We start from the raw sequence: 24,287 nt of genomic DNA, 5'->3' as shown, positions 1-24,287 counted from the left end.
ACGGTACAGATCGGTCCCTCTTTTCTTTAGGTCTTGCCTTTGAGTGTTTCTTTCTATAGATAATGACTTAGGGTTTTGTGTGATGTCTTGACCGGGTCCTGCTTTTTGACTGATTTCCGTAACGGAGACATTACTAGCATTTTCAATAGTTTCTTGCGCTGGCTCCAGTGAATCTTCACTCCTTGTTGACTCAAGATTTGTTGTCCTGGGCCGAGTAGACATTGAATCATTCAAAAATGATAACAGAGGGAAAAGGGGCCAGTTGGAGGTTGAATGGCTATCAGCTCCGTCATCCGATCGGGGTTTCTCCAGTTTCTTCAGTTCCTTTCTGTAATAGTCCCGTATTCCACGCCATTTCATCTTGAGGTTCTCTGAAAAAAAAAATTGTTTCAGGTATCTGGCTGCAGGCAGTTCGTTTCGAGCACTGGCATTCTCATTTCGCATGGGGAAAAGTACTGTCGCAGAAATAGTAAAGGAAACGTGTGATGTACTATGGGACCTGTTAAGTGGTATGTATATTGCAACACCGACAGCTGATACGTGGCTTGCCATAGCAAAACAGTATTAGGAAAAGTGGAATTTTCCCAAATGCCTAGGCAGCCTGGATGGGAAGCACGTAGCTATCAAGTGCCCCCCTCGATCTGGATCGAAATATTATAACTACAAGCAGTTCTATTCCATCAACAACACCGGGCGAGTTGGCCGTGCGCGTAGAGGCGCGCGGCTGTGAGCTTGCATCCGGGAGATGGTAGGTTCGAATCCCACTATCGGCAGCCCTGAAAATGGTTTTCCGTGGTTTCCCATTTTCACACCAGGCAAATGCTGGGGCTGTACCTTAATTAAGGCCACGGCCGCTTCCTTCCAACTCCTTGGCCTTTCCTATCCCATCGTCGCCATAAGACCTATCTGTGTCGGTGCGACGTAAAGCCCCTAGCAAAAAAAATATTCCATCAACATATTAGCCGTCAGTGAAAGTGACGGTGGAGTGTTCAGAAGATCTGTTTTGTACGATCAGCTACAAAGTAATTGCCTGAATATTCCTGAAGATGAGTATTTACCGGGAACAACATGTAAAACACCGTACATTTTTGTAGCCGACGAAGCTTATCCATTGATGGAACACGTCATGAGGCCATATCCGAGAAAATCACTGGGAAATTCAGAAACAATTTTCAATTACAGACTGGCACGAGCCCGTCGAATGGTCGAATGCAGTTTCGGAATTCTTACAGCCAAATGGCGAGTGCTTAATTCAGCTATAGAAACAAGTGTAGAAACATCTGTGGCAATAGTTAAAGCAGCCTGTTTACTTCATAACATTGTGATGACTCATGACGGTGTAACATCAACAGATAATTTGCCCGATTGTGAGACATCATCTGTGGACCATATTCCAGTAACAAGAGCTCACAACCGTTAAACCACTTCAGCGAAATTGATAAGGCAGAGATTCACACAGTACTTTTGTAGTCCCGAGGGAGAAATTCCATGGTAGTGCCGTTTGTTATAGAAATAGAACAATAAACACCTTCCATGTGCTTGCATTTTGTAAACATACATTCTGCTTCTGCTATACTGAATTATTACATTTTGAAATATTAGTTAATATTAATTAAATACAGTATCAATATTAAATTAAATGCACTTTAATAACATTATGTGCATACCTTCGTCTGCTCCTAATTCTGTCGCTAAATCTCGCCAGATACGTTGGATTACATTGCGGTCCTTGTGATCTTTATTGGATGAATCCCACAGCGGCGGGTACTTGAACACCCGTGAAATAATATCTTCTTTGGATGGCTCACTACTCATTATAGTCACTGCGTCTTGTCCGTTCTGCGTCTAGAAACAAACTGTTTTGAAGTAAGATGGATGACGGACTCGGCGGAGAAGACTGATAAGCCGCGCACGCATTCTGTGCGGCCACCTCCATTAACACAGGTAGGTTTGTTCAAGACGCACATAGCGCAGTTGCCTGAAAAGACGGATTGCCGGACAAGACGGATCCTGTCTGGACGCACCCTAACAAGTACCCATTTTCTCCGTATCGTCAAGTATCTCAATAAACCACATGGGAACAGTTATTTTCCATCGAAATGTGTAGAGAGCTTTCGAGTCACGCGTAGGACATGACCGTAACATTTTATTCGTCTTTTCTTTATCGACTCTATAATTCCTTTTGTCTCTTTGTTAGGTCTTAAAATCCATTGTCTACCAATTTTCCTTAGGATCTTTATTTCTCTCTTCTCAAGTTGTTTCAGAAATCCTCTACTTGTTAAATCCAAAGTCTCAGCAAACAGTGTATAGTCCTTCCGGCTCGATCACAGTTCTTTTTTTGATCTCAGACATAGTGATTTTTTTGTCGTACACATCTTTCGTTAAGTGGTACTCTAATTCCAGCTTCCTACTTTGATTTCCTCCTGTTTTGTTCATGACGTTTCGGTCTGATTTGATGTTTGTCATAAATTTTGTTTCTTCAGAGAAGATCTGCAGGCCCGTCTTAGTAATGACCGACTGAGTTGGCCGTGCGGTTAGGGGTATGAGATAGTATTCGAGCGATAGTGGGTTCGAACCCGATTATCGTCAACCCTGAAGCTGAATTTCCGTGCTTACTCATTTTCACACCAGGCAAATGCTGGGGATGATCACGGCCGCTTCCTTCCCACTCCTAGCACTTTCGTACTTCATCGTCGCCATAAGACTTATCTGTGTCGGTGCAACGGAAAGCAACTTGTAAGAAATACAAAAAATAAGATTTCGAAAAGTGTTCTCTTTTTTCTTCCTAGCCTTTGTCACTTACCTGGGAATGGTTTAGCTTAGTTTTGTGGTCGGATGCCCTTCCTGACGCCAACCCTATGTGAATGGACGTGAGCACTATGCGTGTTTCTGTACTGGTTTTAGTGTGATGTGTCGAATGTACTGTATTTGAAGATGTGCATTAGAAAGAACACAAACACCCAGTCCCCGAGCCAGAGGAATTAACCGGAATCGATTGAATTCTCCGGTCACGCTGGGAATCGGGGACGGTGCCCTCTGAACCGACAGAAAGTACGCTGACAATTCACCGAAATAGTTGAACGAGCACATTATATGTTATTGTGAAGAACTTTATTTATATTTCACTTCAAAGTAACCACTCATTATCATTGAAGTGCGATGTTTCATTTATCTGAGAGAAGGGACGAGAATGGTTGTTACATCAACTCTGTCCCCTTATAGAAACATCCAGCCAACAAACCATGTTAAACATTATAAAAGAGCGCTTGAAGTACTATCTCCTTGCGCAAATATCCGCAGAGCAAGGAGGCTTCGTACTAGGTCGAGGGACCAGATGATAAAATAAGGCATATGAGAGGGATATTCCACGAGCTTCATGTGTATACAATATTTTGTTCCCTTAATTATTCTTAAGCCTTCGATGATGCTGATTGGAATCATCTTTATCAAATGCTGCATGAAATAGTAGAGCCCATTCATCTTATACAGCTAATAAAATACCAACAAGGACCACGTTAGAGTCGACTATCAGAGCCGTTTCCAAGTCAGAAATGGCGTCCGGCATGGATATGTTTGGTCACCACTTCTATTGATCATCTGTGGGGAGTTGATACTCATAAAACCCACACAGGACTGTAAAGGTCTTCAAATAGGTTGAAAGAGTATTTCCAACACCGCATTATGCTGCTGAATAGTTTGGACAAGTGGTCCAAGAGATCCGGACGAAGAGTTATTTGATGCTAATGGACAAGCTCATCCCTTCCGATATAAAAGATATGGATCTAAGGGGAAAATATTCTACAGAGTAGGTTTGATTTTCAGTAAAGGAAACTGTCAAATGAATTTGAATAAAAAATATATGGCTAAGGATGAACTGTCCGATCAAAAAAGAATATATGAAGAATTGATCACATTACTGATGAAACTAAGAAGTGGCTGGTTCTAGCTCTGAGTCCTGGACTGGATTCTGTATGCTGAAGGAGAATCAAGGCCTCAACGTGCTATCGAATATCGAAGAATGCTAGGATTTTAATAACAAGTCATCTTTTAATTGCTTCATGACAGACATTGCTAACTTGTGCAGAAATCTTAATCATAATTCCCACACTGTAGAAGTGCTAATTTACTGGGTCATATTTGTCATTTTGCATTCTTAAGTTATTTTGGAAATTACAGGTCATTATTTTGTCATTTTTTGGAATTTTCTAGTTTATTTTATACATTTTTTTCGTTTTCTTACTTATTGAGGATGTTTAAGCACTGAATCACAACGCTTTGTCAGTCTGGGAACTAAAGAAACTTTGTTCAGCACTTGCTTCTTGGAAATGTGCACAATCCAGGAGAGGACTTCCTCGGGAACTGTCGAGATTTTCTTCTGAAGATGTGAGGCAGAGTTCTCCGCGAAAAGTAAAGAGGTTCACCTTCTTTTCTTGACACGGAAAAAGCCCAAAACCTTATTTAAATGTCTATAGCATACAGGCCATACCACCTCGGTTAGTAAATTTATTGTAAAACTTCATTTAACATTTATCTCCTTTTTTAGTTTCCGGAAAATTTTACTAGATTTTTGGTATCATTTTATAGATGCTATTTTAAACATTTTTAGGTCATCAAAACCCCGCCCCTAAAGATCAGTAGCAAGAAGAAGATATGAGTTAATCCTGGAGCTAAGTACTGTCCTTAATTCACGGTTACTCCCAAACATCCAAAGGCAATTTTCGTGTGTTTGAACCGATGAGACGGTCTTTTTTATGGCGATGATGGGATAGGAAAGGGCTTAGGAGTGGGAAGCAAGTGGCCATGGCTTTAATTGAGGTACAGCCCCAGCCAGCATTTGCCTGGTGTGAAAGTCGAAACCACGGAAAACTATCTTCAGGGTAGGGAGGGTTCGGACCCACTATCTTCCCAATGCAAGCTGACAGCTACGTGCCCCAAACCGATAAATTGACCAAACAAAGTGTTTGACTGATCTGCGACATGAATGAATGTTGTACACAGCAGAAGGTCGCAATGCACACGAAATTGCGTTAAGGGACACGATATTCGGAATCGAACTGCGACCGGAAAGTAAAGACTTAGAACATTCGACGATATTTTATTAACATTTCAGTGACAAAGGACGTGGCTGAGGGGTCTGGGTCTGGCAGCTATCAGCTTACGTTCGGGAGATAGTGGGTTCGAGCCCCACAGTCGGCAGTCCTAAAGAGAATTTTCCCTGGTTTCAAATTTTACGCCAGGAAAATTCCGGGGCTGTACCTTAATCAAGGCCACGGTCGCTTCCTTCCCGCTCCTAGCCTCTTCCTACCCCATCCCATCCCATCCCGTCGTCGCCATAAAATCTGTTACGGTGCGACGCCAAAGCGTGTAACTTGTTGTTATTAATGACTGGTAATTACTGTAGGTGCAGAGCCTCCCACACTTCCAACAAAGTACGAATAACGTTCCATTATTTATTTATTTATTTATTTATTTATTTATTTATTTATTTATTTATTTATTTATTTATTTATTTATTTATTTATTTATTTATTTATTTATTTATTTATTTATTTATGTTTTGCCTTTGTATACACTACACTGTTGCATAATTTCAAGAATAACTCTACATACAGCCTCTAGAGTAAATTAGTATTACAATTGTTATACTTTAATGATTAATATTATCTATGTACATTACATAAAAATAGCTCTAAATCATGCAGGCACCCATTCACTCACACATTGATACAAGCTGATCACAAATTTAAGACGAAATCTCGTCAAGACGGTTTAAATTAAACTATTGAAGTGCTATTACGTATACTGGCAGGGAGAGTGTTCCAGACTCCTGCAATGAGTGGCGCTATACAGATGAGCGATTAACAGGTTTCGTAAGTGTAGAAGTCGATCTGGTATTATTTCTCTGTATAGATGGGAGGAACTTAGCATTTGAGGATAGGTATTTAGGTGCGGAGTCGCAATATTAGTGTCGCAGTATGGCGGCTTCTCAGTTGGTGTATTTTCGGCCAGGATAGCTTTGATAATAAGGGTATATACTGTTCGTATCCTAAAGTTCACATAAAATATAAATCTTGCCCTCTGAAGTTTAATTGTTTGTTCTACAGTTGCATCAGTTAGTACAACAACACAGTAATAAATTATTGTAAAAATGAGAGTTTGAATAAAGGAGTTGAGAATTTGTAAAGGAATGCCAGTTTCGTTTATTGTATGAAGTACTGCAGCTGTACACAGACACTCATGTATGAAATTGGCTTTGTGAGCCACAAGAATTCACAGTTCTATGCCCTTAACTACACAAGTCACTTAATTTGTAGTCAGATATTAACTAGAAAATTAATTATGTACCTGGACATGCTAATTAAGCTTAGAATTACTACGTACCTTCTTTTATTTCTATCTTTATTAATGAGAAAGGAGACAAGTTAAAGGGAAAATTAAGTTGCTAAGGAAGAAATATCTTACGAAAGAATTATTCAAACAATTATAACGCCATCATTAATTCATTGGCGTACACCTGGGCAGAAAGTTCCTAATTGGTCAGGCAGCGCAAAGGACGCTTGGCGGTCGTCCACTTTGTATTCACCGCGCACCATCCAGCCGCTCCTGAATGCGGACCACGACAACCATCTCAAAACACAACCCGATTCAATTTCACCAAATCTTTTAGTCAACCCCTCGCCTGAAACGCTACAGTTTAGAAAATCCCACGACAAAATGACAAGAAAGAGCCGCACGTGACACAATAGCATACAACGAGATTTGGAAAATAATAATACTGATCAAGTTAAACTTAAGATATGCGATATTGAAGAATCAGAACGTACGGATAATTTGTTAAGGGCAATAACTGAATTTTTGGTTAATAATAATAATAATAATAATAATAATAATAATAATAATAATAATAATAATAATAATAATAATAATAATAATAATAATAATAATAATAATAATAATAACTCGGTCTGTAGAAAACTTCATGAAATAGCAGCCGAAACAGGATTCGAAATTTCTTATGAAATTATGGAGTGGACTAGATCACGTTTCAACAGTCAACCGTTAATCACCAAATATTGAAATATTGCTGAAGTAGACAAATTTAAGTATCTAGAAGAAATGATTAAACCAGCAAGCTAACAAATTAAAAATTGCAAAACGTCAAGGAGGATACAAAGTTACTTGGAACAGGTACGTTAAAATAACGATATGAAAAAGGCAAAATTACGACATTATGACACAACAGTTAATACAGAAACATTTTATGCATCTAAAAGTATTATAATTCGTGGCAAATCTCGAATAAAGTTGATCAGAAAACAAGAAACAAAATTCTCAGGATAACCTTTTAGGGCCAAAATTTGATAATGGAATTTGGATTCAAAAGAAATCAGATGAAATTTATCAAGTTCAGAAAGAATTAAGAACTGTTGTAACCAAGGTTGAAGTTTACAAAACACAACTTTTATTGCTTCACTTTATGATATTTACACAAATAACTGAAATTTATTTTGAAGCAAAAAGGAATATTGAATCTTGAGAAAAGTCTGTCTTTATACAATATGTACAGGTTTGCAGTCTTTATATACACTTCTATCTTGAAAAGATAGTTTTTGTGAATTGACACGTTGATAGTCGAGAACTATCTGGCACACTAACATAAATGTCTATGAGAGTCCTTGTTTGTTGAAGTGCCTGAATTCCTAAAAAGCAAGTTCAATTGATTGAAGAAATTCCACCTAGCGAAACTAAGGGAGCTTGCATAGATTAGGGAATGAAAATGGCTTGTAAAAGAATTACGGGACATAGGCAGCGGAAACAGGTAAGGGAGCGGTGACCAGAGGTGAAACCTCGTACTGCCAGAAATTCAGTCCACCTGGTCGAAGCACATTTTCAAGAGGAGTAGCCTCCGTGCTCGACGTAGGGTGTATTCTGGAGCTGGACACCGGGGCAAGTGGGCAAGTGAGCAGGCCGGGAGCTCCTATTTATAGTACACTCGATGGTCAGGCACGCGCACTGAGGGCTGCGCGTCGAAGCTAGCAGAATGATACACGGGCGCGCGTGCAGCTGGCTGGCTGAGCGAAAAGGGAGCGCCGGACATACAACACCCTCCCCTCCTAAATACGCCGGTACGGCGTGAAACGGCGGCGGCGCTGGCGGCGACTGCGATGCTGGGGCGGAGCTGCTGATGTCTCTGTTGTATTGTCCGGAGCTGGAACTGGGCGGAGTGGCGCTGTCTCGTCCTGAAAGGAACCCATTGTTATTAAATGATCTAAAGCTCGTTCGGCAATAGATTTATCAGGTTTAGCAATAGCATCAATAGCTGGACAGGGGCGGTAGCGCAGACGTATCTGATCTTAATGGCGGCAGATACGTTTCTCCGTAGTCTGTATCTCGTAGAGACGATGACCCAAAGATCTGCAGATGACTCCAGGTATCCAGAGTGGGTTGGATTTGAATGTCCTGGTGTAGACCTTGTCATTGAGGGAGAACTTCGTTGGTGAGGTCTTATGCTGGGCCGGAAGAGGCTGTAACAGAGAAAGTAAAGTTCTGTGAGGTCGTCCATGGAGCTTCTGTGCAGGAGTGATATTATCAGCGCCTGGTAGAGTTCTGTAGTTGTTTAAGAGTTGGAGCAAGGCTTGGTCTTTAGTTAAGCCTGAAGAGACAGCTTTCTTCATACTTCTTTTAAATGTTTGTACGAAGCGTTCAGCTTCACCATTAGATTGAGGGTGAAAAGGTGGTGCTAGGATATGACGAATGCCATTATGTGTACAAAAGTTCTGAAAAGCAGTAGCTGTAAATTGAGGTCCGTTGTCCGAAATGAGTACTTGTGGTAAACCTTCTGTAGTAAAGATTTTCTGGAGAGCACGAATGGTAGCTTCGGTTGTAGTAGTCGAATGCATATCCACGACATATGGAAAGTTTGACAGTGAATCGATGACTATTAACCACATGGAATTGAGGAAAGGACCTGCGAAATCGATGTGAACTCGTTCCCATGGAGTAGTAGCAGGAGGCCATGAAGCAAGATCAGAAGACGGGGCGTTCTGATTCGTTTGACATTGCTCACAATGACGTATTAACTTTTCGATGGCGGCATCAATACCGGGCCAGTAGCAGTGTTGACGGGCGAGTTGCTTTGTTCTGGAGATACCCCAATGGCTTTGGTGTAATAATTCGAGAACTTGTTTCTGTAGGCTAAGTGGGATAACCACTCGGAAGATGGTGCCTGCTTCTAGTAGTACAACTCCGGCACGAGTCGTGAGACGATGCTGCATACGATGATAAGATGCCAGGTGGGCAGGAAGTGTGCTCTGAAGAGGCCAACCGTTGCGGATGTAAGTACGTACAGTAGCAAGTGTACTGTCCTTATCCGTAGCTTTAGCTATGCAGGTAGCATCAATAGGAAAACTGGATACAGTATCTTCAAGTTCTATGTCCAACTGAAGACATTCAGATTCTTGAGAATCGAAGGCAGTATCAGGACCAACGGGTAAGCGGGAGAGGGCATCAGCATTACAATGCTGGGATGTGGCTCGATATACAATCTGATAGGAATAATCAGAAAGGAACATGGACCATCTTTGAAGCTTTCTGAGGGAATTCTCTGGGATCTTATTACCAGGATGGAATAAGTGTACGAGAGGCTTATGATCGGTAATGATCAGGAAATGGTTGCCATAAAGATATTCATTGAAACGGCGAATACCAAAGATGATGGCTAAAGCTTCTTTCTCTATCTGTGAGTATCGACGTTGATGGTCATTAAGTGTTTTCGAAGCGAAGGCGATGGGGCGTTCTTGTCCATTACGATCCTTCTGGGAGAGAACGGCACCGACACCGTAGTCTGAAGCGTCAGTAGCTAGCGTGATGATCTTGTCGGGCTGAAAATGAGTGAGTTGTATAGCTTGAATTAAGGCGTTGTTGATTGTTTTCCATGCCTGTTGGCATTGCGGAGTCCACTGAAACTTAACACCTTTTTTACGTAGAGCGTTTAATGGAGCTGCTACTGTAGCGAAGCGTGGAATGAACTTATTATAATAGTTCGCTTTGCCTATGAAGGACTGAAGCTGCTTGAGGTTCTGAGGTGCTGGCATGTTTACTATCGCTGAGACATTCTGCATACTAGGACGAATTCCATTCTTATCAAGTATATGTCCGAGGTAGTGAACTTGAGGCTGAAAGAAGGTACATTTAGCGAGATTCGCTCGTAGGCCATTGTCTTTCAATTTCTGGAGAAGAAGGCGGAGATTGGTTAGATGTTCCTGATGATCTTTTCCAGTAACAATAATATCATCCAGGTAGTTAGCACAACCGGGAATTGAGGCGGTGAGTTGAGCCAAATAGCGCTGAAAAATAGCCGCTGAGGATGAAACACCGAATGGGAGCCGCTGGAGCTGGAGCAGTCCGAGAGGAGTGTTGAGTGTGAGAAATTTCTTAGATTCTTCGTCTAACAGGAGCTGGAGATATGCTTCTTTAAGATCAACTCGAGAGAAGAATTGTCCACCAGAGAGACGACGGAATAAGTCTTCTGGACGTGGAATAGGAAAGATATCGGTTTCGAGTTGTGCGTTGACTGTAGATCGAAAATCGCCACAAAGTCGAACATTACCATCAGGTTTCTTGATTACCACGAGTGGAGTAGCCCATTGACTAGAAGTAACTGGTACGACAATTCCAGTTTGTATCCATCTTTCTAATTCTTTCGTGACCTGGTCTTGAAGTGCTAGGGGTACTGGACGTGCTTTGAGGAAGCGAGGCTTAGCTCCGGATTTCAGCTGTATGTGAGCTGTATAGTCTGTTGCTGTTCCGAGCTGAGAGTCGAAGACTTCAGGAAACTGCGCTAGGAGAGCGGTAACGTCAGAAGTAGGATGCAATGTAGATACGACGTTAATGTTGTCATGTATCTGGAAACCAAATAAGTTAAATAGATCCATGCCCATAATGTTTGATGCAGTGTAGTTGTTAACTACGAGAAGAGGAATGGCCTTCTGAATTCCTTTATAACTAGCCTGAAGCTTAATTTGACCTTTGATGTCAATTTTCTTCTTGTTAAATGTCACGAGCTGGATGTCAGCTGGAGAGCATGAAGGTGAACCTAAGTCGTGGTAGGTAGTCAGGTTAATAATAGAGACAGGTGATCCAGTGTCTAATTGAAAATCGACAGATCGATCAGAGAATGAGAGAGGAATGATGATTTTGTGAGAATCCTTTGTGGGAAGAATAAGATTGATCTGATCAACTTCCATGTCTTGGCGGGGCTGTATATGCTTCCGGCGCGCTGCAGTAGTCTTAGCAGGGCGGAGCGAACTTTGACAGACAGTCTGAATGTGTCCAAGTTTATTACATCGTTCACAAGTAGCTTTGAAAAAACGACAGTCACGACGTTCATGATGCTTGAAACAACCTCGGCAGGAAGGCAGGAGTTTCGAGGTGCTTTTAGAATTGGGCTTCCGTGTAGCATTACGAGAGGGAACCTGGCGAGAATGCTTGGTGGAGAGCGCCTTATCCGTACGGTTCACTGTAGCAGAGGACTTGCGGGCCTGAGGCGAGACTTGTGCAACTTCGTGTGGAGAAGCTAAGGCTGCGGCAGTCTTGGTAGTAAGCTCATAAACCGTAGCAATACGCTGGACGTCTTCTAAAGAAGGGTTACTCTGCTTGACAGCGTCAAAACGTAGTTTGTCTTCAGGAGTATGTAAAATTATCATGTCCCGAATGAGAGAATCAGTGTAGGATGAACCACAACCGTCCTTGGAGCAGATGAACTGGCAGGGTTTAGCTAGACCACGCAATTCAGTTATCCATTCAGTATGTGTCTGATGGGGTTGCTTTCTGCTCTGAAAAAATTTATAGCGAGCAGCCACTATGTGAGGAGCTTTGGCATAGTGTTCCGTGAGACGGGCTAAGAGCTGCGTGAAGGGTACCTCAGATAAGTGTTCTTCTGGACTTAATTTACGTAGTAATTCACACGTAGCATTGCCAACCGAACTAAGAAATAGTGCGCGGCGGCGTTGATCATCTGTGACAGAATGGCAGATGAAATGCTGTTGCAAGCGGGCTAAATAAACTGACCATTCTTCCTTAGCCGGATCAAAAGCAGAGAACGGAGGAATAGCTGATGGCTGTGTAGAGACAGAAATAGCTTGAATAGCCTGAATTAATGCTGCCTGTTGTTGTTGCATAAACTGTTGTTGTTGCTGCTGTAAGGCTTGGAAGACCGTAGCGAGTTGTTCCGCAGTAGCCATTGCGAGATGCGTGCAAGAAAGAGTAAGGTAAGCTGTGTGTCAGAACTGGTTGGAGTGTCGTTGTAGGTTTAGTACGTCGCCGTAGAGTTGACAACTGGGCCCGTTGAATTGTAGTGTTGGTTTCGTGTGTACCTCGTCACTATAGAGTTGGCAACTGGGGCCGAAGAATTGTAGTTTGTTGCTTTTTTACCTCGTCACTATAGAGTTGGCGACTGGGGCCGATGAATTGTAGTGTCGCTTTTTTACCTCGTCGCCATAGAGTTGTGTTGTAACCAAGGTTGAAGTTTACAAAACACAACTTTTATTGCTTCACTTTATGATATTTACACAAATAACTGAAATTTATTTTGAAGCAAAAAGGAATATTGAATCTTGAGAAAAGTCTGTCTTTATACAATATGTACAGGTTTGCAGTCTTTATATACACTTCTATCTTGAAAAGATAGTTTTTGTGAATTGACACGTTGATAGTCGAGAACTATCTGGCACACTAACATAAATGTCTATGAGAGTCCTTGTTTGTTGAAGTGCCTGAATTCCTAAAAAGCAAGTTCAATTGATTGAAGAAATTCCACCTAGCGAAACTAAGGGAGCTTGCATAGATTAGGGAATGAAAATGGCTTGTAAAAGAATTACGGGACATAGGCAGCGGAAACAGGTAAGGGAGCGGTGACCAGAGGTGAAACCTCGTACTGCCAGAAATTCAGTCCACCTGGTCGAAGCACATTTTCAAGAGGAGTAGCCTCCGTGCTCGACGTAGGGTGTATTCTGGAGCTGGACACCGGGGCAAGTGGGCAAGTGAGCAGGCCGGGAGCTCCTATTTATAGTACACTCGATGGTCAGGCACGCGCACTGAGGGCTGCGCGTCGAAGCTAGCAGAATGATACACGGGCGCGCGTGCAGCTGGCTGGCTGAGCGAAAAGGGAGCGCCGGACATACAACAAGAACACAATAAGGAAAGGGAGATTATAAATTTTTATGGTCACTTGTATAGAATGGATAATAAGAGGTTCAAAAAGAAAATTATAAACTTAGCCCTATCAACGAAAAATCCCAATAATTGGCTGAAAGAATTCAGTGAAGACCTAAATGAAACTGGCATTAATGAGGAAAGCATTCGAGATAGAATAATATTGAGAAGTTTAAATCACAAACACAAATTTTCTGTAAAGCGCACCCGACTCAATACGGGATGGACTGAAGAACTTATAAAGGAACACAGGGAGAGTATGAGGAAATGTTGAGAAGAGAAGGAAACAAAAACAAAAAATTGCTAATAAGTTCAAAGAGGCTCCTTAGTTGGGCATAAAGAATCAAACATGTAATATCGATTTTATTTATCCTTTTTTGTTTAATTACTTATCTACAATAGAGATGCAAGCATTCGCTAATGCTTTGTCACAGAGAAGGAGGAAAGTGTACGAAAAAATCCATTGAGTTTCCTCAGATGGCTGCTCTAGAAGAGTTGATATTACTGCATATTGTAACACTTTTAGACATGGCATAATAATTGACCATCTTATCCGATTTGAGGTTGGTCTTCAACAAGTTGAGGAGGTGCATAAAGGAAACAGTACATATGAACCTACTGTTAATTATTTCAAAGCCAGATAGAGGCTCAAATGCTTTGATGTAATAGGTCCACTGATATGAGCACGAGAGGTTATAGCTACATTTTTTTAGGAATTTAGAAATAAATATCACATTCCAACTTCCATGGAAGATGAGGTAGTCGCCACGGTACTAAAGTAGTGGTGTTCATTGCTGAATCACCATCTTAATCCACGCCTCTAGGATTTATTTGAAAATGTATATCATATATTCTTATGAGGTAAGTGATGGGAATATGGCTAATGGGTAGCGTAGGGCGTAGTTCATAAGGTAAACGAAAAATGGCACTAGCATACTCTTCCAGATGTGTCTCTTGCTAATCACTGTTGGTGGGGAGCGCATGGAGCGGAGAACGCGCTTCTTATTTCACTCCGGATGTACGCTCTTCTGCTCATATCCTATCAACACTTAACCATAACTGTTCCTTTGTATCTCCTGAGAATGGTTTTCCGTGTTTTTACATTCCCCTGCACTAAGGCGAATGCCGGGACAGTTTCGAGTATAGATCACGGCTGCCAACCCTGTCACCTTCTCCACACATCCCCTTCTCCGATAAGAAACTCCAGGCCTGAGAGATGGCGTCACCGTCTAGGAGGCCCGCATACCCCTTCAGGGAAGGAATTGAAACACTGAGTAGTAGCAGTGTCTGGTGTGCAGTTTTCTACGCTCATTCGCGTAGAGATATCGAAATGTAATTTTTTTTACGAGTCGTTAAATATTTGGGACTGTTTTGAGATGACTACGGAATCACGCACAACAAGGAACTGTACAGTAAAATAGAGAGCATTTCAACAGCTATAAGCAGGAGATGACTGATATTCTGTGGTCACATACTCAGGATGGGCACTTCAAGGATCTTCAACACTGTATCAAGAGGGAAAGCAACAAATGCCAAAAACCTAAACATTGATCACACTGATATCTACAACAGAGAATTTAGGACTGTTTTAAAAATAAACCTTGTTGTTAACACGGGCAGTATTGGCCATAATGGGAGCAGGTGAGTTATGGGGCAAACAGTTTATCTGAAGCGAAGAAAGAGAATAATAAGAACAACAAACTAGCTACCAACAAGAATAGCAAGCTAAGAGGAATGCTATCCACAAGAAAACTTCATCGAAACTGACTGAGAGCTGGTGCTATACGGAGATATTATTAATTATAAGATCTCTGGTGATACATGTGGCATTTATCAGACAACATTAATCAGAACATCACACAGAAGAGATCCGCTCCTTTCCCATCTATTGGAGTTAAATTCATACGCAGGCAGACTAAATGACGCCAAATTAAAATGTACTGTGCTGTGAAGTTGTAGTGCAAGAAATGAGACTTTGTTCTGTCTGCGGAAATCCTGAGCATGACTCCCGTGTTGGACTTGTCCAAATGCTTAAACTGATGTCAATCAAAAAGAATTTACATCTTAAAATATTTCCATTATTTTAACAATTCATTCCTAAAAATTTAATCAAGTAATTCTTTTAACAAATGAATTATGTAGTGGTTTATTAATAAAAAATACAGAGCAGTCAATTATTAATTACCATTCTTCATTATTTCCATTAAATATACACGTCACAATGGTTAAAAGTTGAAAAACTACTTTTAATGACGCACCAAATATTGGTGGCCGTATTATCAATCAATCAATCAATCAATCAATCAATCAATCAATCAATCAATCAATCAATCAATCAATCAATCAATCAATCAATCAATCAATCATAACCAGGTCGTCCAGTTGCAAAACCCGTTATATGCAGACAAACAAATTTTTCAGGAATGCAAAAGACTGTCATTTGTTATGCAACAAAGACAGGAGGTTGAAATTTTGTAATTAATTAGTAACCGTCCATCTACGCCATACTGCAAAATCGCAACAAAATACAACTTATAAAACCCATGTTATTTGCAAAAAACATTTGGACATAACGAGTTTTGCAGCAGTTCTGTGGAGATAAAAGTTATGTGGAGCAGTATATGGAATATAGTGTGCAGATTTATGGTCAACATGTTATATTAGCTACGTTTGAAAGTATTACACAATGAAAATAGCATGAATGAAAATAAATTTAAGGTTAGGATATAATGTTTTGATGTCTCTTTCCCGTTCTTTGATTTTATGATTACATCAAGCAACCATCGTTCATTCAAAACGTTTGATAAGTTCTTTAACATTTCGAACAGTTATGTTAACACTCCGTTATTGTCCTCTGTGTCATAGTTTAGCATTTCACTGTTTAAAGTTTGCCACTGGTCAAACAGTGTCTTGTAGAATGTGAGGTCATCGTTCCTTATCGACACTTTCCCGTAATGTTTGGTCAGCAATGTGTTCATGTCGTTGAGAACTGGCACAATAGCAGAAAAGGGTTTCCCGTGCTTAAATATTCTTTTCGCTTCCACCACAATCGCTGATATAGTTTACTTCACCTGTTATCATACAGTAGCCTGATTTTGTTCGTGTATGATCCTCTTACAGGGTTCTGGGACATAGCGAGCTTTGCTGCGTAATACACGCTGGACATAACGACTTCTGCAGCAGTTTCGTTATTTGTCACCTTTAAACGTATTGATTAACTGGACTTTGCTCACGTATTACATTACTGGATTGTGCATTTTCATGAGCTGCATTTTGAGAAAAAATGGACATAACGGGTTTTGCAACTGGAAGACTGATCTGCATTTAGAGCAGTCACCCAGATGGCAGATTTCCTATCTGTTGTTTTCCTAGCTTTTCTTAAATGATTGCAAAGAAATTGGAAATTTATTGAACATCGCCCTTGGTAAAATATTCCAATCCCAAACACCCCTTCCTCTTGAATTCCAACTTTATCTTAAATTCGTGGTCTTCCCTACTTTTAAAGACACCATTCAAACTTATTCGCCTACTGATGTAATGCCACGCCATCTCTCCACTGACAGCTCGGAACATACCACCTAGTCGAGCAGCTCGTCTCCTTTCTGCCAAGTCTTCCCAGCCCAAACGTTGCAACCATTTTGTAACGCTACTCTTCTGTCGGAAATCTTGAATCAAGTCCCATACATTGGAACCATACTCTAGTTGCGGTCGTACCAGAGACTATATGCCCTCTCCTTTACATCCTACCAAAGGACCACTGCTCAGCCCGAAGGTCTGCAGATTACTAGGTGTCGTGTGGTCAGCACGACGAACTCTCTCGGCCATTATTCTTGGTTTTCTAGACCGGGGCCGCTATCTCACCGTCAGATAGGTCCTCACTTTTATTAACGTAGGCTGAGTACACCTCGAACCAGCCCTCAGATCCAGGTAAATGCCCTGACCTGCCGGGAATCGAACCCACGGCCTCCGAGTAAGGGGGAGGCACGCTATCTCTACACTACGAGCAGGCTTACATCCTTAGTACAGCCCCTAATACCCTCATAACCATGTGTAGAGATCTGTACCCTTTAATTTATGTGGTTATACTAATGAAGGCGTTTCCTTACATTGATTGCTAAAATGAACTTTCACCCACTTCATACTTTTTTTACAATATGCTTTACGTCGCGCCGACACAGAAATATCTTATGGCGACGATGGGAGGGGAAATACCTGGGAGTTGGAAGGTAGTGGCCTTGGCCTTAATTAAAGTACAGCCTGGTGCGAAAATGGTAAATCACGGAAAACATCTTCAGGGCTGCCTACAGTTGGGATCGAACTCACTATCTCCCGAATGCAAGCTCACAGCTGCGCGCCAACTCGCTCGGTCATATGCTTTTAATATGGAACAAAGTAAGAAGTATGATAATGGGTTTCTTTCCTGTGGATCTAATTTAGTGAAATGCTTGATTAAAAGAAACCGGCGTATATACAAAGGTTTTACAAATATTCTTCAAAATGGCGGCACGAAAATTTCACAAAGCTTAACATGGCCATATTCCCATTACTTACTTTATGTACACATCTAGAGATCAAATGCATTGTACAAACATGCTCGTTTTTCCTTGGTGCAGAAGTGATTCTCCGAGAACTGGAGGTGATCATTTGCAAATCTCAACCTAGAATGTCCTCAGCCATTTATGTTTATGCTGTATTTGTAGTCTCAAAACACAGTTGAAGAATTTAGGAAATATGTGGTCTACGTATTACACGAAGTATTTCTTGTTCTGATTGAAACGCTTCCCTTAAATCAATCATAGACCCATTTGCGGCGATATCTTGCGCTGGATATTTCATGGTTCATTTGCTCTTTCTCGTAACAGGTGGCTGCTAGCTATGACCCGGAAATGGATGTAAATTCACGGTATGTTAGCCCCGAGCTTGTTTCTCTGCACTGATATGCGGCAGTAAGGCAACATAAACAATTTTATTTCAACTGTCACTGTCGCAACGTCATGATTAAATGTGGTTTTCTCCTGGCTGCTTATAAAATACGACCAATTAAAGATAAATTTATGTCTCAAATCGTATGTCTTGCCTAATGACCACTTTCATTACGATTCTTCTCAAAGCTCGGAGTGGTGTTGTTTGAGTTGCTCTCCATGCCACCGTATTCTCTGCTAACCCTTTCATTTCTACGTAACTACTGCATCCTACATCTGCTCTAATCTGCTTGTCATATTCATACCTTGCTCTACTTCTACCGTTACCGTGTGCACTACCAAGTGAACAAATCCTGAGTGTCTTAATATATTTCCTATCATTCTGTCACGTCTTCCCGTCAAATTTAGCGAAATCGATCTCCTCTCACCAATTCGATTCAAAATCCCTTCATTTGAGATTCAATCTACTCATCTCACCTTCAACAATCTTCTATAACGCCTTATTTAAAAATCTTCTTTCTCTTTCTTATCGTCCATGTTTCACTTCCATTCAATGCCACACTCCAAATAAAATTCTTCAAACACACCTTTCTAATTCCTGCATTCTCGTAGAAAACTTGAAATCCTCGCACATTCCAATAGTTCCCAACATCTTTGAGAATCGATCAGTATCGACGTCGATCAAATCGCCTTCCTCAATCATGTAGCCTACCCTTTCTTGTGCCTTAATGTGCAGTAATTGTGTGTACGTTTCTATGTTATGGTGTCATATTTTAATGCAACGCTCAGCTCACTATAAACTGTAATATTAAGGCATCTGTGATGTATTTACAATGCTAAGGTAATAGTAATTTGACCGTAATTCATAATGTAAAATTTTGAAATACTTAAGGTACGTATGAATTTCCGGTGTTGTAATGTTAAGCCAGTAGTAAGCTCATAGTATTTCAAGCCGTAGTGTAAAACACTGGAAATACCTAAGTTGGGTGTGAATTTGTATATGATGATGCTGGATTAAAAATGTTATACTAGTACTATTTCGTGTAAAATATACTTTCCATGGAGTTGATTATTATCCTCTTGGTGTTGTAGTACTTGCTTTTATTGTTGTTTTTGTTGTTGTGTTATAAGTCATTGCGTAAAATTTGGAAATACTTAAGTTACGTGTGAATTTGAATATGACGGTGTTGTAATGTTAAGCGAATAGTAAGCTCAGTATATAGTATTGCATATGATGATGCTGGATTTAGAATGCTACACTAGTAGTATTTCTTATAATATTTTCTTTTCATGGAATTGCTTGTTGTAGTTGTTATTGGGTAAAGCTATACTTTATTATTGCACTACTGTAAGTGACCATTGCCACTTAATTTTTCATATTAAGAAGAAGAAAGAGAAGAAGAATAAATCATTGAAATTCCGTTCATTTTTAAATAGTTCTCTTCAGTTCAACTTTCTAGTAGTACTTCTTTCAATAGCCTCGCGTCACATGATATGTTGCTTTTCTAGTACCATACTAACGCTCAGTACTCTATATTTATTTCTTCTGATAACATTAGCACCGATGTGCCTCTTAAAGAACTAATCGCTGCCTTTCCCCGATTAACCATAGCTGACCACCTGACTTCACAAACGCATAAACAAAATTGAGAATATAATCTTCAGTTCCGTTAATAAAGAGCGCAGGTATATCGAAGGTATTGTTTTTCTCCCTACAATGAGGTACTTTACTAGTTTGTGACCTACTTACATTATTAATGCCTCTGTGATTGAACACTGAGTGGCAGTTCTCCCCTGAGACACATTGTGCCGCCATCTTAATTGGGTTATAATAACTAGATGAAGCTCGAGTTAAGGTGTATTTCCCCTTCACGTAAACCCTTGAGCCATCAATACCCTCCCTAATTACTATGCAAACCAAATATGTTTCCTTCAGAATTTCATGGCCGACAGCACTTCAAGGAGGAAATGATGATGAAATTTAAATATTAATTGATATACAAAACAGTACAATTTCCTACGAAGAGACTTACCGCCTCTGTCGTGTTTCATGTGTACTGAAGCAGGACGCGTGCGACGGGGTTCAAACTGCTGCTTACACTTGACATCAAACATTCATCTTTCTTAACAGATCTCCTTTGGTCACCACTTGCTGCTTTTCGTATAGATGACACTAGGTTTGTGACTCATTTCTTTTGAAAACGTCAGTGGTTCTTCCCTTTCTTTCACCGTTATTATTAGTATTAACATCATCATTTTTATTTATTTATTTATTTATTTCTCTCCGTTAGGGTCTTCTAGAGATCACGTGAACTATTCATTCCTTGATCCTTTCTTGCCCCTTCTTCTTCCTTCAATACTCTTGCATCTGATAATTATGCCTCCTTTTCCTCCCCTTGGACCATTTTGAGACTCTTTTCTTTCCCTCACGAGCTTGGAATCCTTCCATTTTTAAAAATGTATTTCTAAAATCTCTCCCTGTTCTTGTTTCGTTGCTTCTTTGCAAATCTTTCTAGACTTCGTGAATCCAGGTTGTTGTTCCAGTGATCTGTTTGGCTAACCTGTTGTCATCCATTCTGTATTAATGTCCAAAAGTATCAATTGCCTCTTCCGCATTGTTTCTGTGACGTTTTCTATGTTCCGTTTATACTCCATAAATATTTATTGATTTCCAGATTTCTGTAGTTCTTTGCGGACCGAGTATTTTTCGTATAAATGTTCATTCCAGTACTTCTAATTTAGTCAGCTTGTAATTTAGTAGGAAACATTCACTGGCGTATAGGCATTCCGGTTTGACTTCCGTGCTGTAGTGTTTTATTTTGAGGTTTTAAGGTAAACACGTTTTGGTGTAGAGATACCGAATGCTCTTTCCATCTTGTGTATCATTTCTTCCATTTTCAAACCGTATTCTTGAATTGTTTCTTCCAAATATCTTAATTACTTTATCTTCCTTACTCGACCAAATTCTGATATTAGAAATTCTGGAGCATTTTTTAAATATTTGTCATAAATTTGGGATATTTCTACGAAAATTCTTAAACCTGTTCCTTTTGCTATATGTTCCAAGATACTGACTTGTACTGCTGCATTTTCAGGTTTTCTGAAAGTATTATTTATATTACTATTATTATAATTTATATATTAAGAATTCACTAAAACAGCTTTTGGAAAATGCGTCCGTCCGTTCTACTGGACCGATTTGCTTCATTCCTGTTCTATTGTCTCCGGAATTCCCTGCTGGTGAATCATGAGGCATTGACAGGTCTCTAAGTTCAACCAACTTTGAGCAATCATAAAATCAGTTCATTAAGTGATTACTCCAATTATTGCAGTCGAAGAGTTACCCTAACCCGCAATACATTCTGTACTTCTCAGGTTGCTAAGCGACTAACACTTTGATTAATATTCTGATGTATGTGATTTTCATGCTTAGTAACGTGATTCCATGCAGCCATGTTTGGTTACTACCTGTCGAGCCAGAGAGTATACACTTCCTCTCATGATAGAATACTATTCTCAGTTAGATACTCTCTGATGCCCCGACCTTCCCCAGCTTCTAAGTATACTCAGTAGATAGGAGAACGTTCCTAATAATTCACATGCTTATAAGAGAAAACAGTCTATGTAGGTACAGAGGGGAAGGGCCTTCCGTACCACCATTAATAAAGCGCAGGGACAAGCCGGTAGTCTACTTACTAGAACCAGTAGTCAGCCACGGTCAATGGTGCGTACAAGATCGTTTGAAAGCGTTGAGGTACAAATACGGCCGAATGGTCGAAGAACAGAAGTGTTATACACTAAATTAAAAATGAATCAGTTATTCTATATCGGTATTAAATGTTCATAAAACCATTCAAAAGGGCTGGCAAAACAATAAGACTACAGCAGACCAGTTTTCTGACCTTTTTATTAGGAATATTTCGGAACAGCGCGGGTACACTAGTTATTATTATTATTATTATTATTATTATTATTATTATTATTATTATTATTATTATTATTATTATTATTATTCAAATCAATAATAATTCCATTCCTCACCGTCGGCTGTCCCGATAATGGTTTTCTATGGTTTGCAATTTTCACTTCCATGGAAATGCCTGGACAGTTCCTTTCCATAGGCCACAGCCTATCCCTTTCACCTCCTCACCATACCAAGGGTTATAAATGCGTACACATTATAATTCTATTCAGTTTATTTATCCTAAAGTATCCCTACTCTCTCAACTATCATACCGAGATTCCGCTACCTATTTTCGTCAGCTGATAAGCGTAGGTAGCAGATGATACCAATTGTTACGTTAACACATATTGCTAGGTACTCACTTACGTGTAGATTCATTTTAAATGATAAAATAAAAATACTTGACTTGCTAACTTGGTGTCAACTATTCACAAGAGATAGTTTTCAACTCAGAGGAAGTACTGAAATATTTACACTTAACTGTACACTTAACTATGTTCGCCTCTTGTACAAGTGTATCAGAAGTTTACTGCATTCAACACCTCAATATGACCGCGTCTAATTTATCTTTTCCAAACGAATTTTCCTAAAAAATCCCGCAAAGATTCATTAAGGACGTCACAATGAGGAGGTCGCCAAAATAACTTCTCGAACAACCTGTTGTTGTCTGCAGTGATATGATACAAAAATGTATAGGCTTGGGTATATTAATGTTGAAAATATTTCTTAGCAATGAAAAACGTAAAATTCAGCGATTTCCCCAATTGTGCCGGAAGTTAGAGGGATAAAGAGCCCGAAAAGACTTCGATAGCTCTATCAAACTAAAATAAAAATTTTGAAAAACACTCACGGCCTAAAATAGCTTGTTTCATTACTCGTTTTCTTTTTTTATTAAAATCCTAGCCAAATTACCTTGTTTGCATAATTCCTTATGTTATATGTTCCTAGGTTCAATCCCCTGAGGAATTTTTGAATTTTTGAAAAGTGAAACTGCATTGACTCACATTAGCGTTTGTAGTAGTGAAAAAAGACAAAATGCCAATCTAATGGACCGGATAACAATGATTAAAAAAGGACTGTAATTTTAAGGAATAAACAACCAATATATTTTCATATATTTGTAAACTAGCGAATGTACCCGTGCTTCGCTACGGTATTCTACATTGTATTCGAATATCGAAGTAAATAGTGTGCATGCAGTAAATAAGATTGTTTTAAAATTGCATGTCTCTTAGCGTTATCCGAGAAAGAGCATGGGGAGGTCCCCGTACGTTGTTTCCAATGTAAAGTGTTTGTTATGGATTTGTGATATAACGGCAGGCTCACTTGCCTACTGCCATTCAAAATCTGGGAAGTTTACATTATAATTGCAGGCCCCATTGCCTACTATGCGGACAGAATCGATTTGGGGAGTTTTCGTTAAAATGGCAGCCCCCCTTCCTACTTCCAGACAGATTACAGTTGAGGAGTTTCTATCATAATGGCAGGTAATTACTCTACTATCACTCGAAATTGAGTTGTGCAGTTATCATTATAATGCCAGGCCCATTTTCCTACTTCCAGCCAGCTTACTGCCAGTCACACCAAGTTGGTGAGTTTCCATCAAAATAGCAGGCCACTATGCCTAATGCCAGTCACATTTTAGATGAGGACATTTCTTTATAATGGCGGGCACCCTTGCCTACCGCCAAACACAATCGGGTAGGGAAGTTTTAAACAAAACTGCATGCTCACTTGCCTTCTGCGAGTCAAATCGAGAAGTGAACTATTCATTACAATTGTAGACCTTCCTTACTAATGACAGTTACACAGGAGTTGGAGATCGACATACGAAAGTATATGCGTGTTTACAATATTGAAGACCTTCATTTACAGATTAACTGCTACTAAACGTACGTCATATCGACAAAGGATTATACCATAAGACACGCCGGATTTAGTGGCCTAAATGGCTGGTCCTATGATATGTCATCTATTCTTGGGTCAGATTGAGTTAGAAACGTGGAACAGGGTAACGTTCTTGTAAGATTATCTCACATTACATTACTTTTCGGATAATTATGTGACAGCTACATACATAGCATTTGGCTCATATATGGCTACTGGGTGGGCCAATTTTCGTGAAGAGTTTGATGATTCTGTATTTCATATAAGTAATCGAAGGTATGAATTATGCATGTGAAAATTCC

Source organism: Anabrus simplex, chromosome 6, assembly GCF_040414725.1.
Source record: "Anabrus simplex isolate iqAnaSimp1 chromosome 6, ASM4041472v1, whole genome shotgun sequence".
NCBI lineage: Eukaryota > Metazoa > Arthropoda > Insecta > Orthoptera > Tettigoniidae > Anabrus > Anabrus simplex.
Note: the sequence above shows the minus strand (reverse complement) of the source record.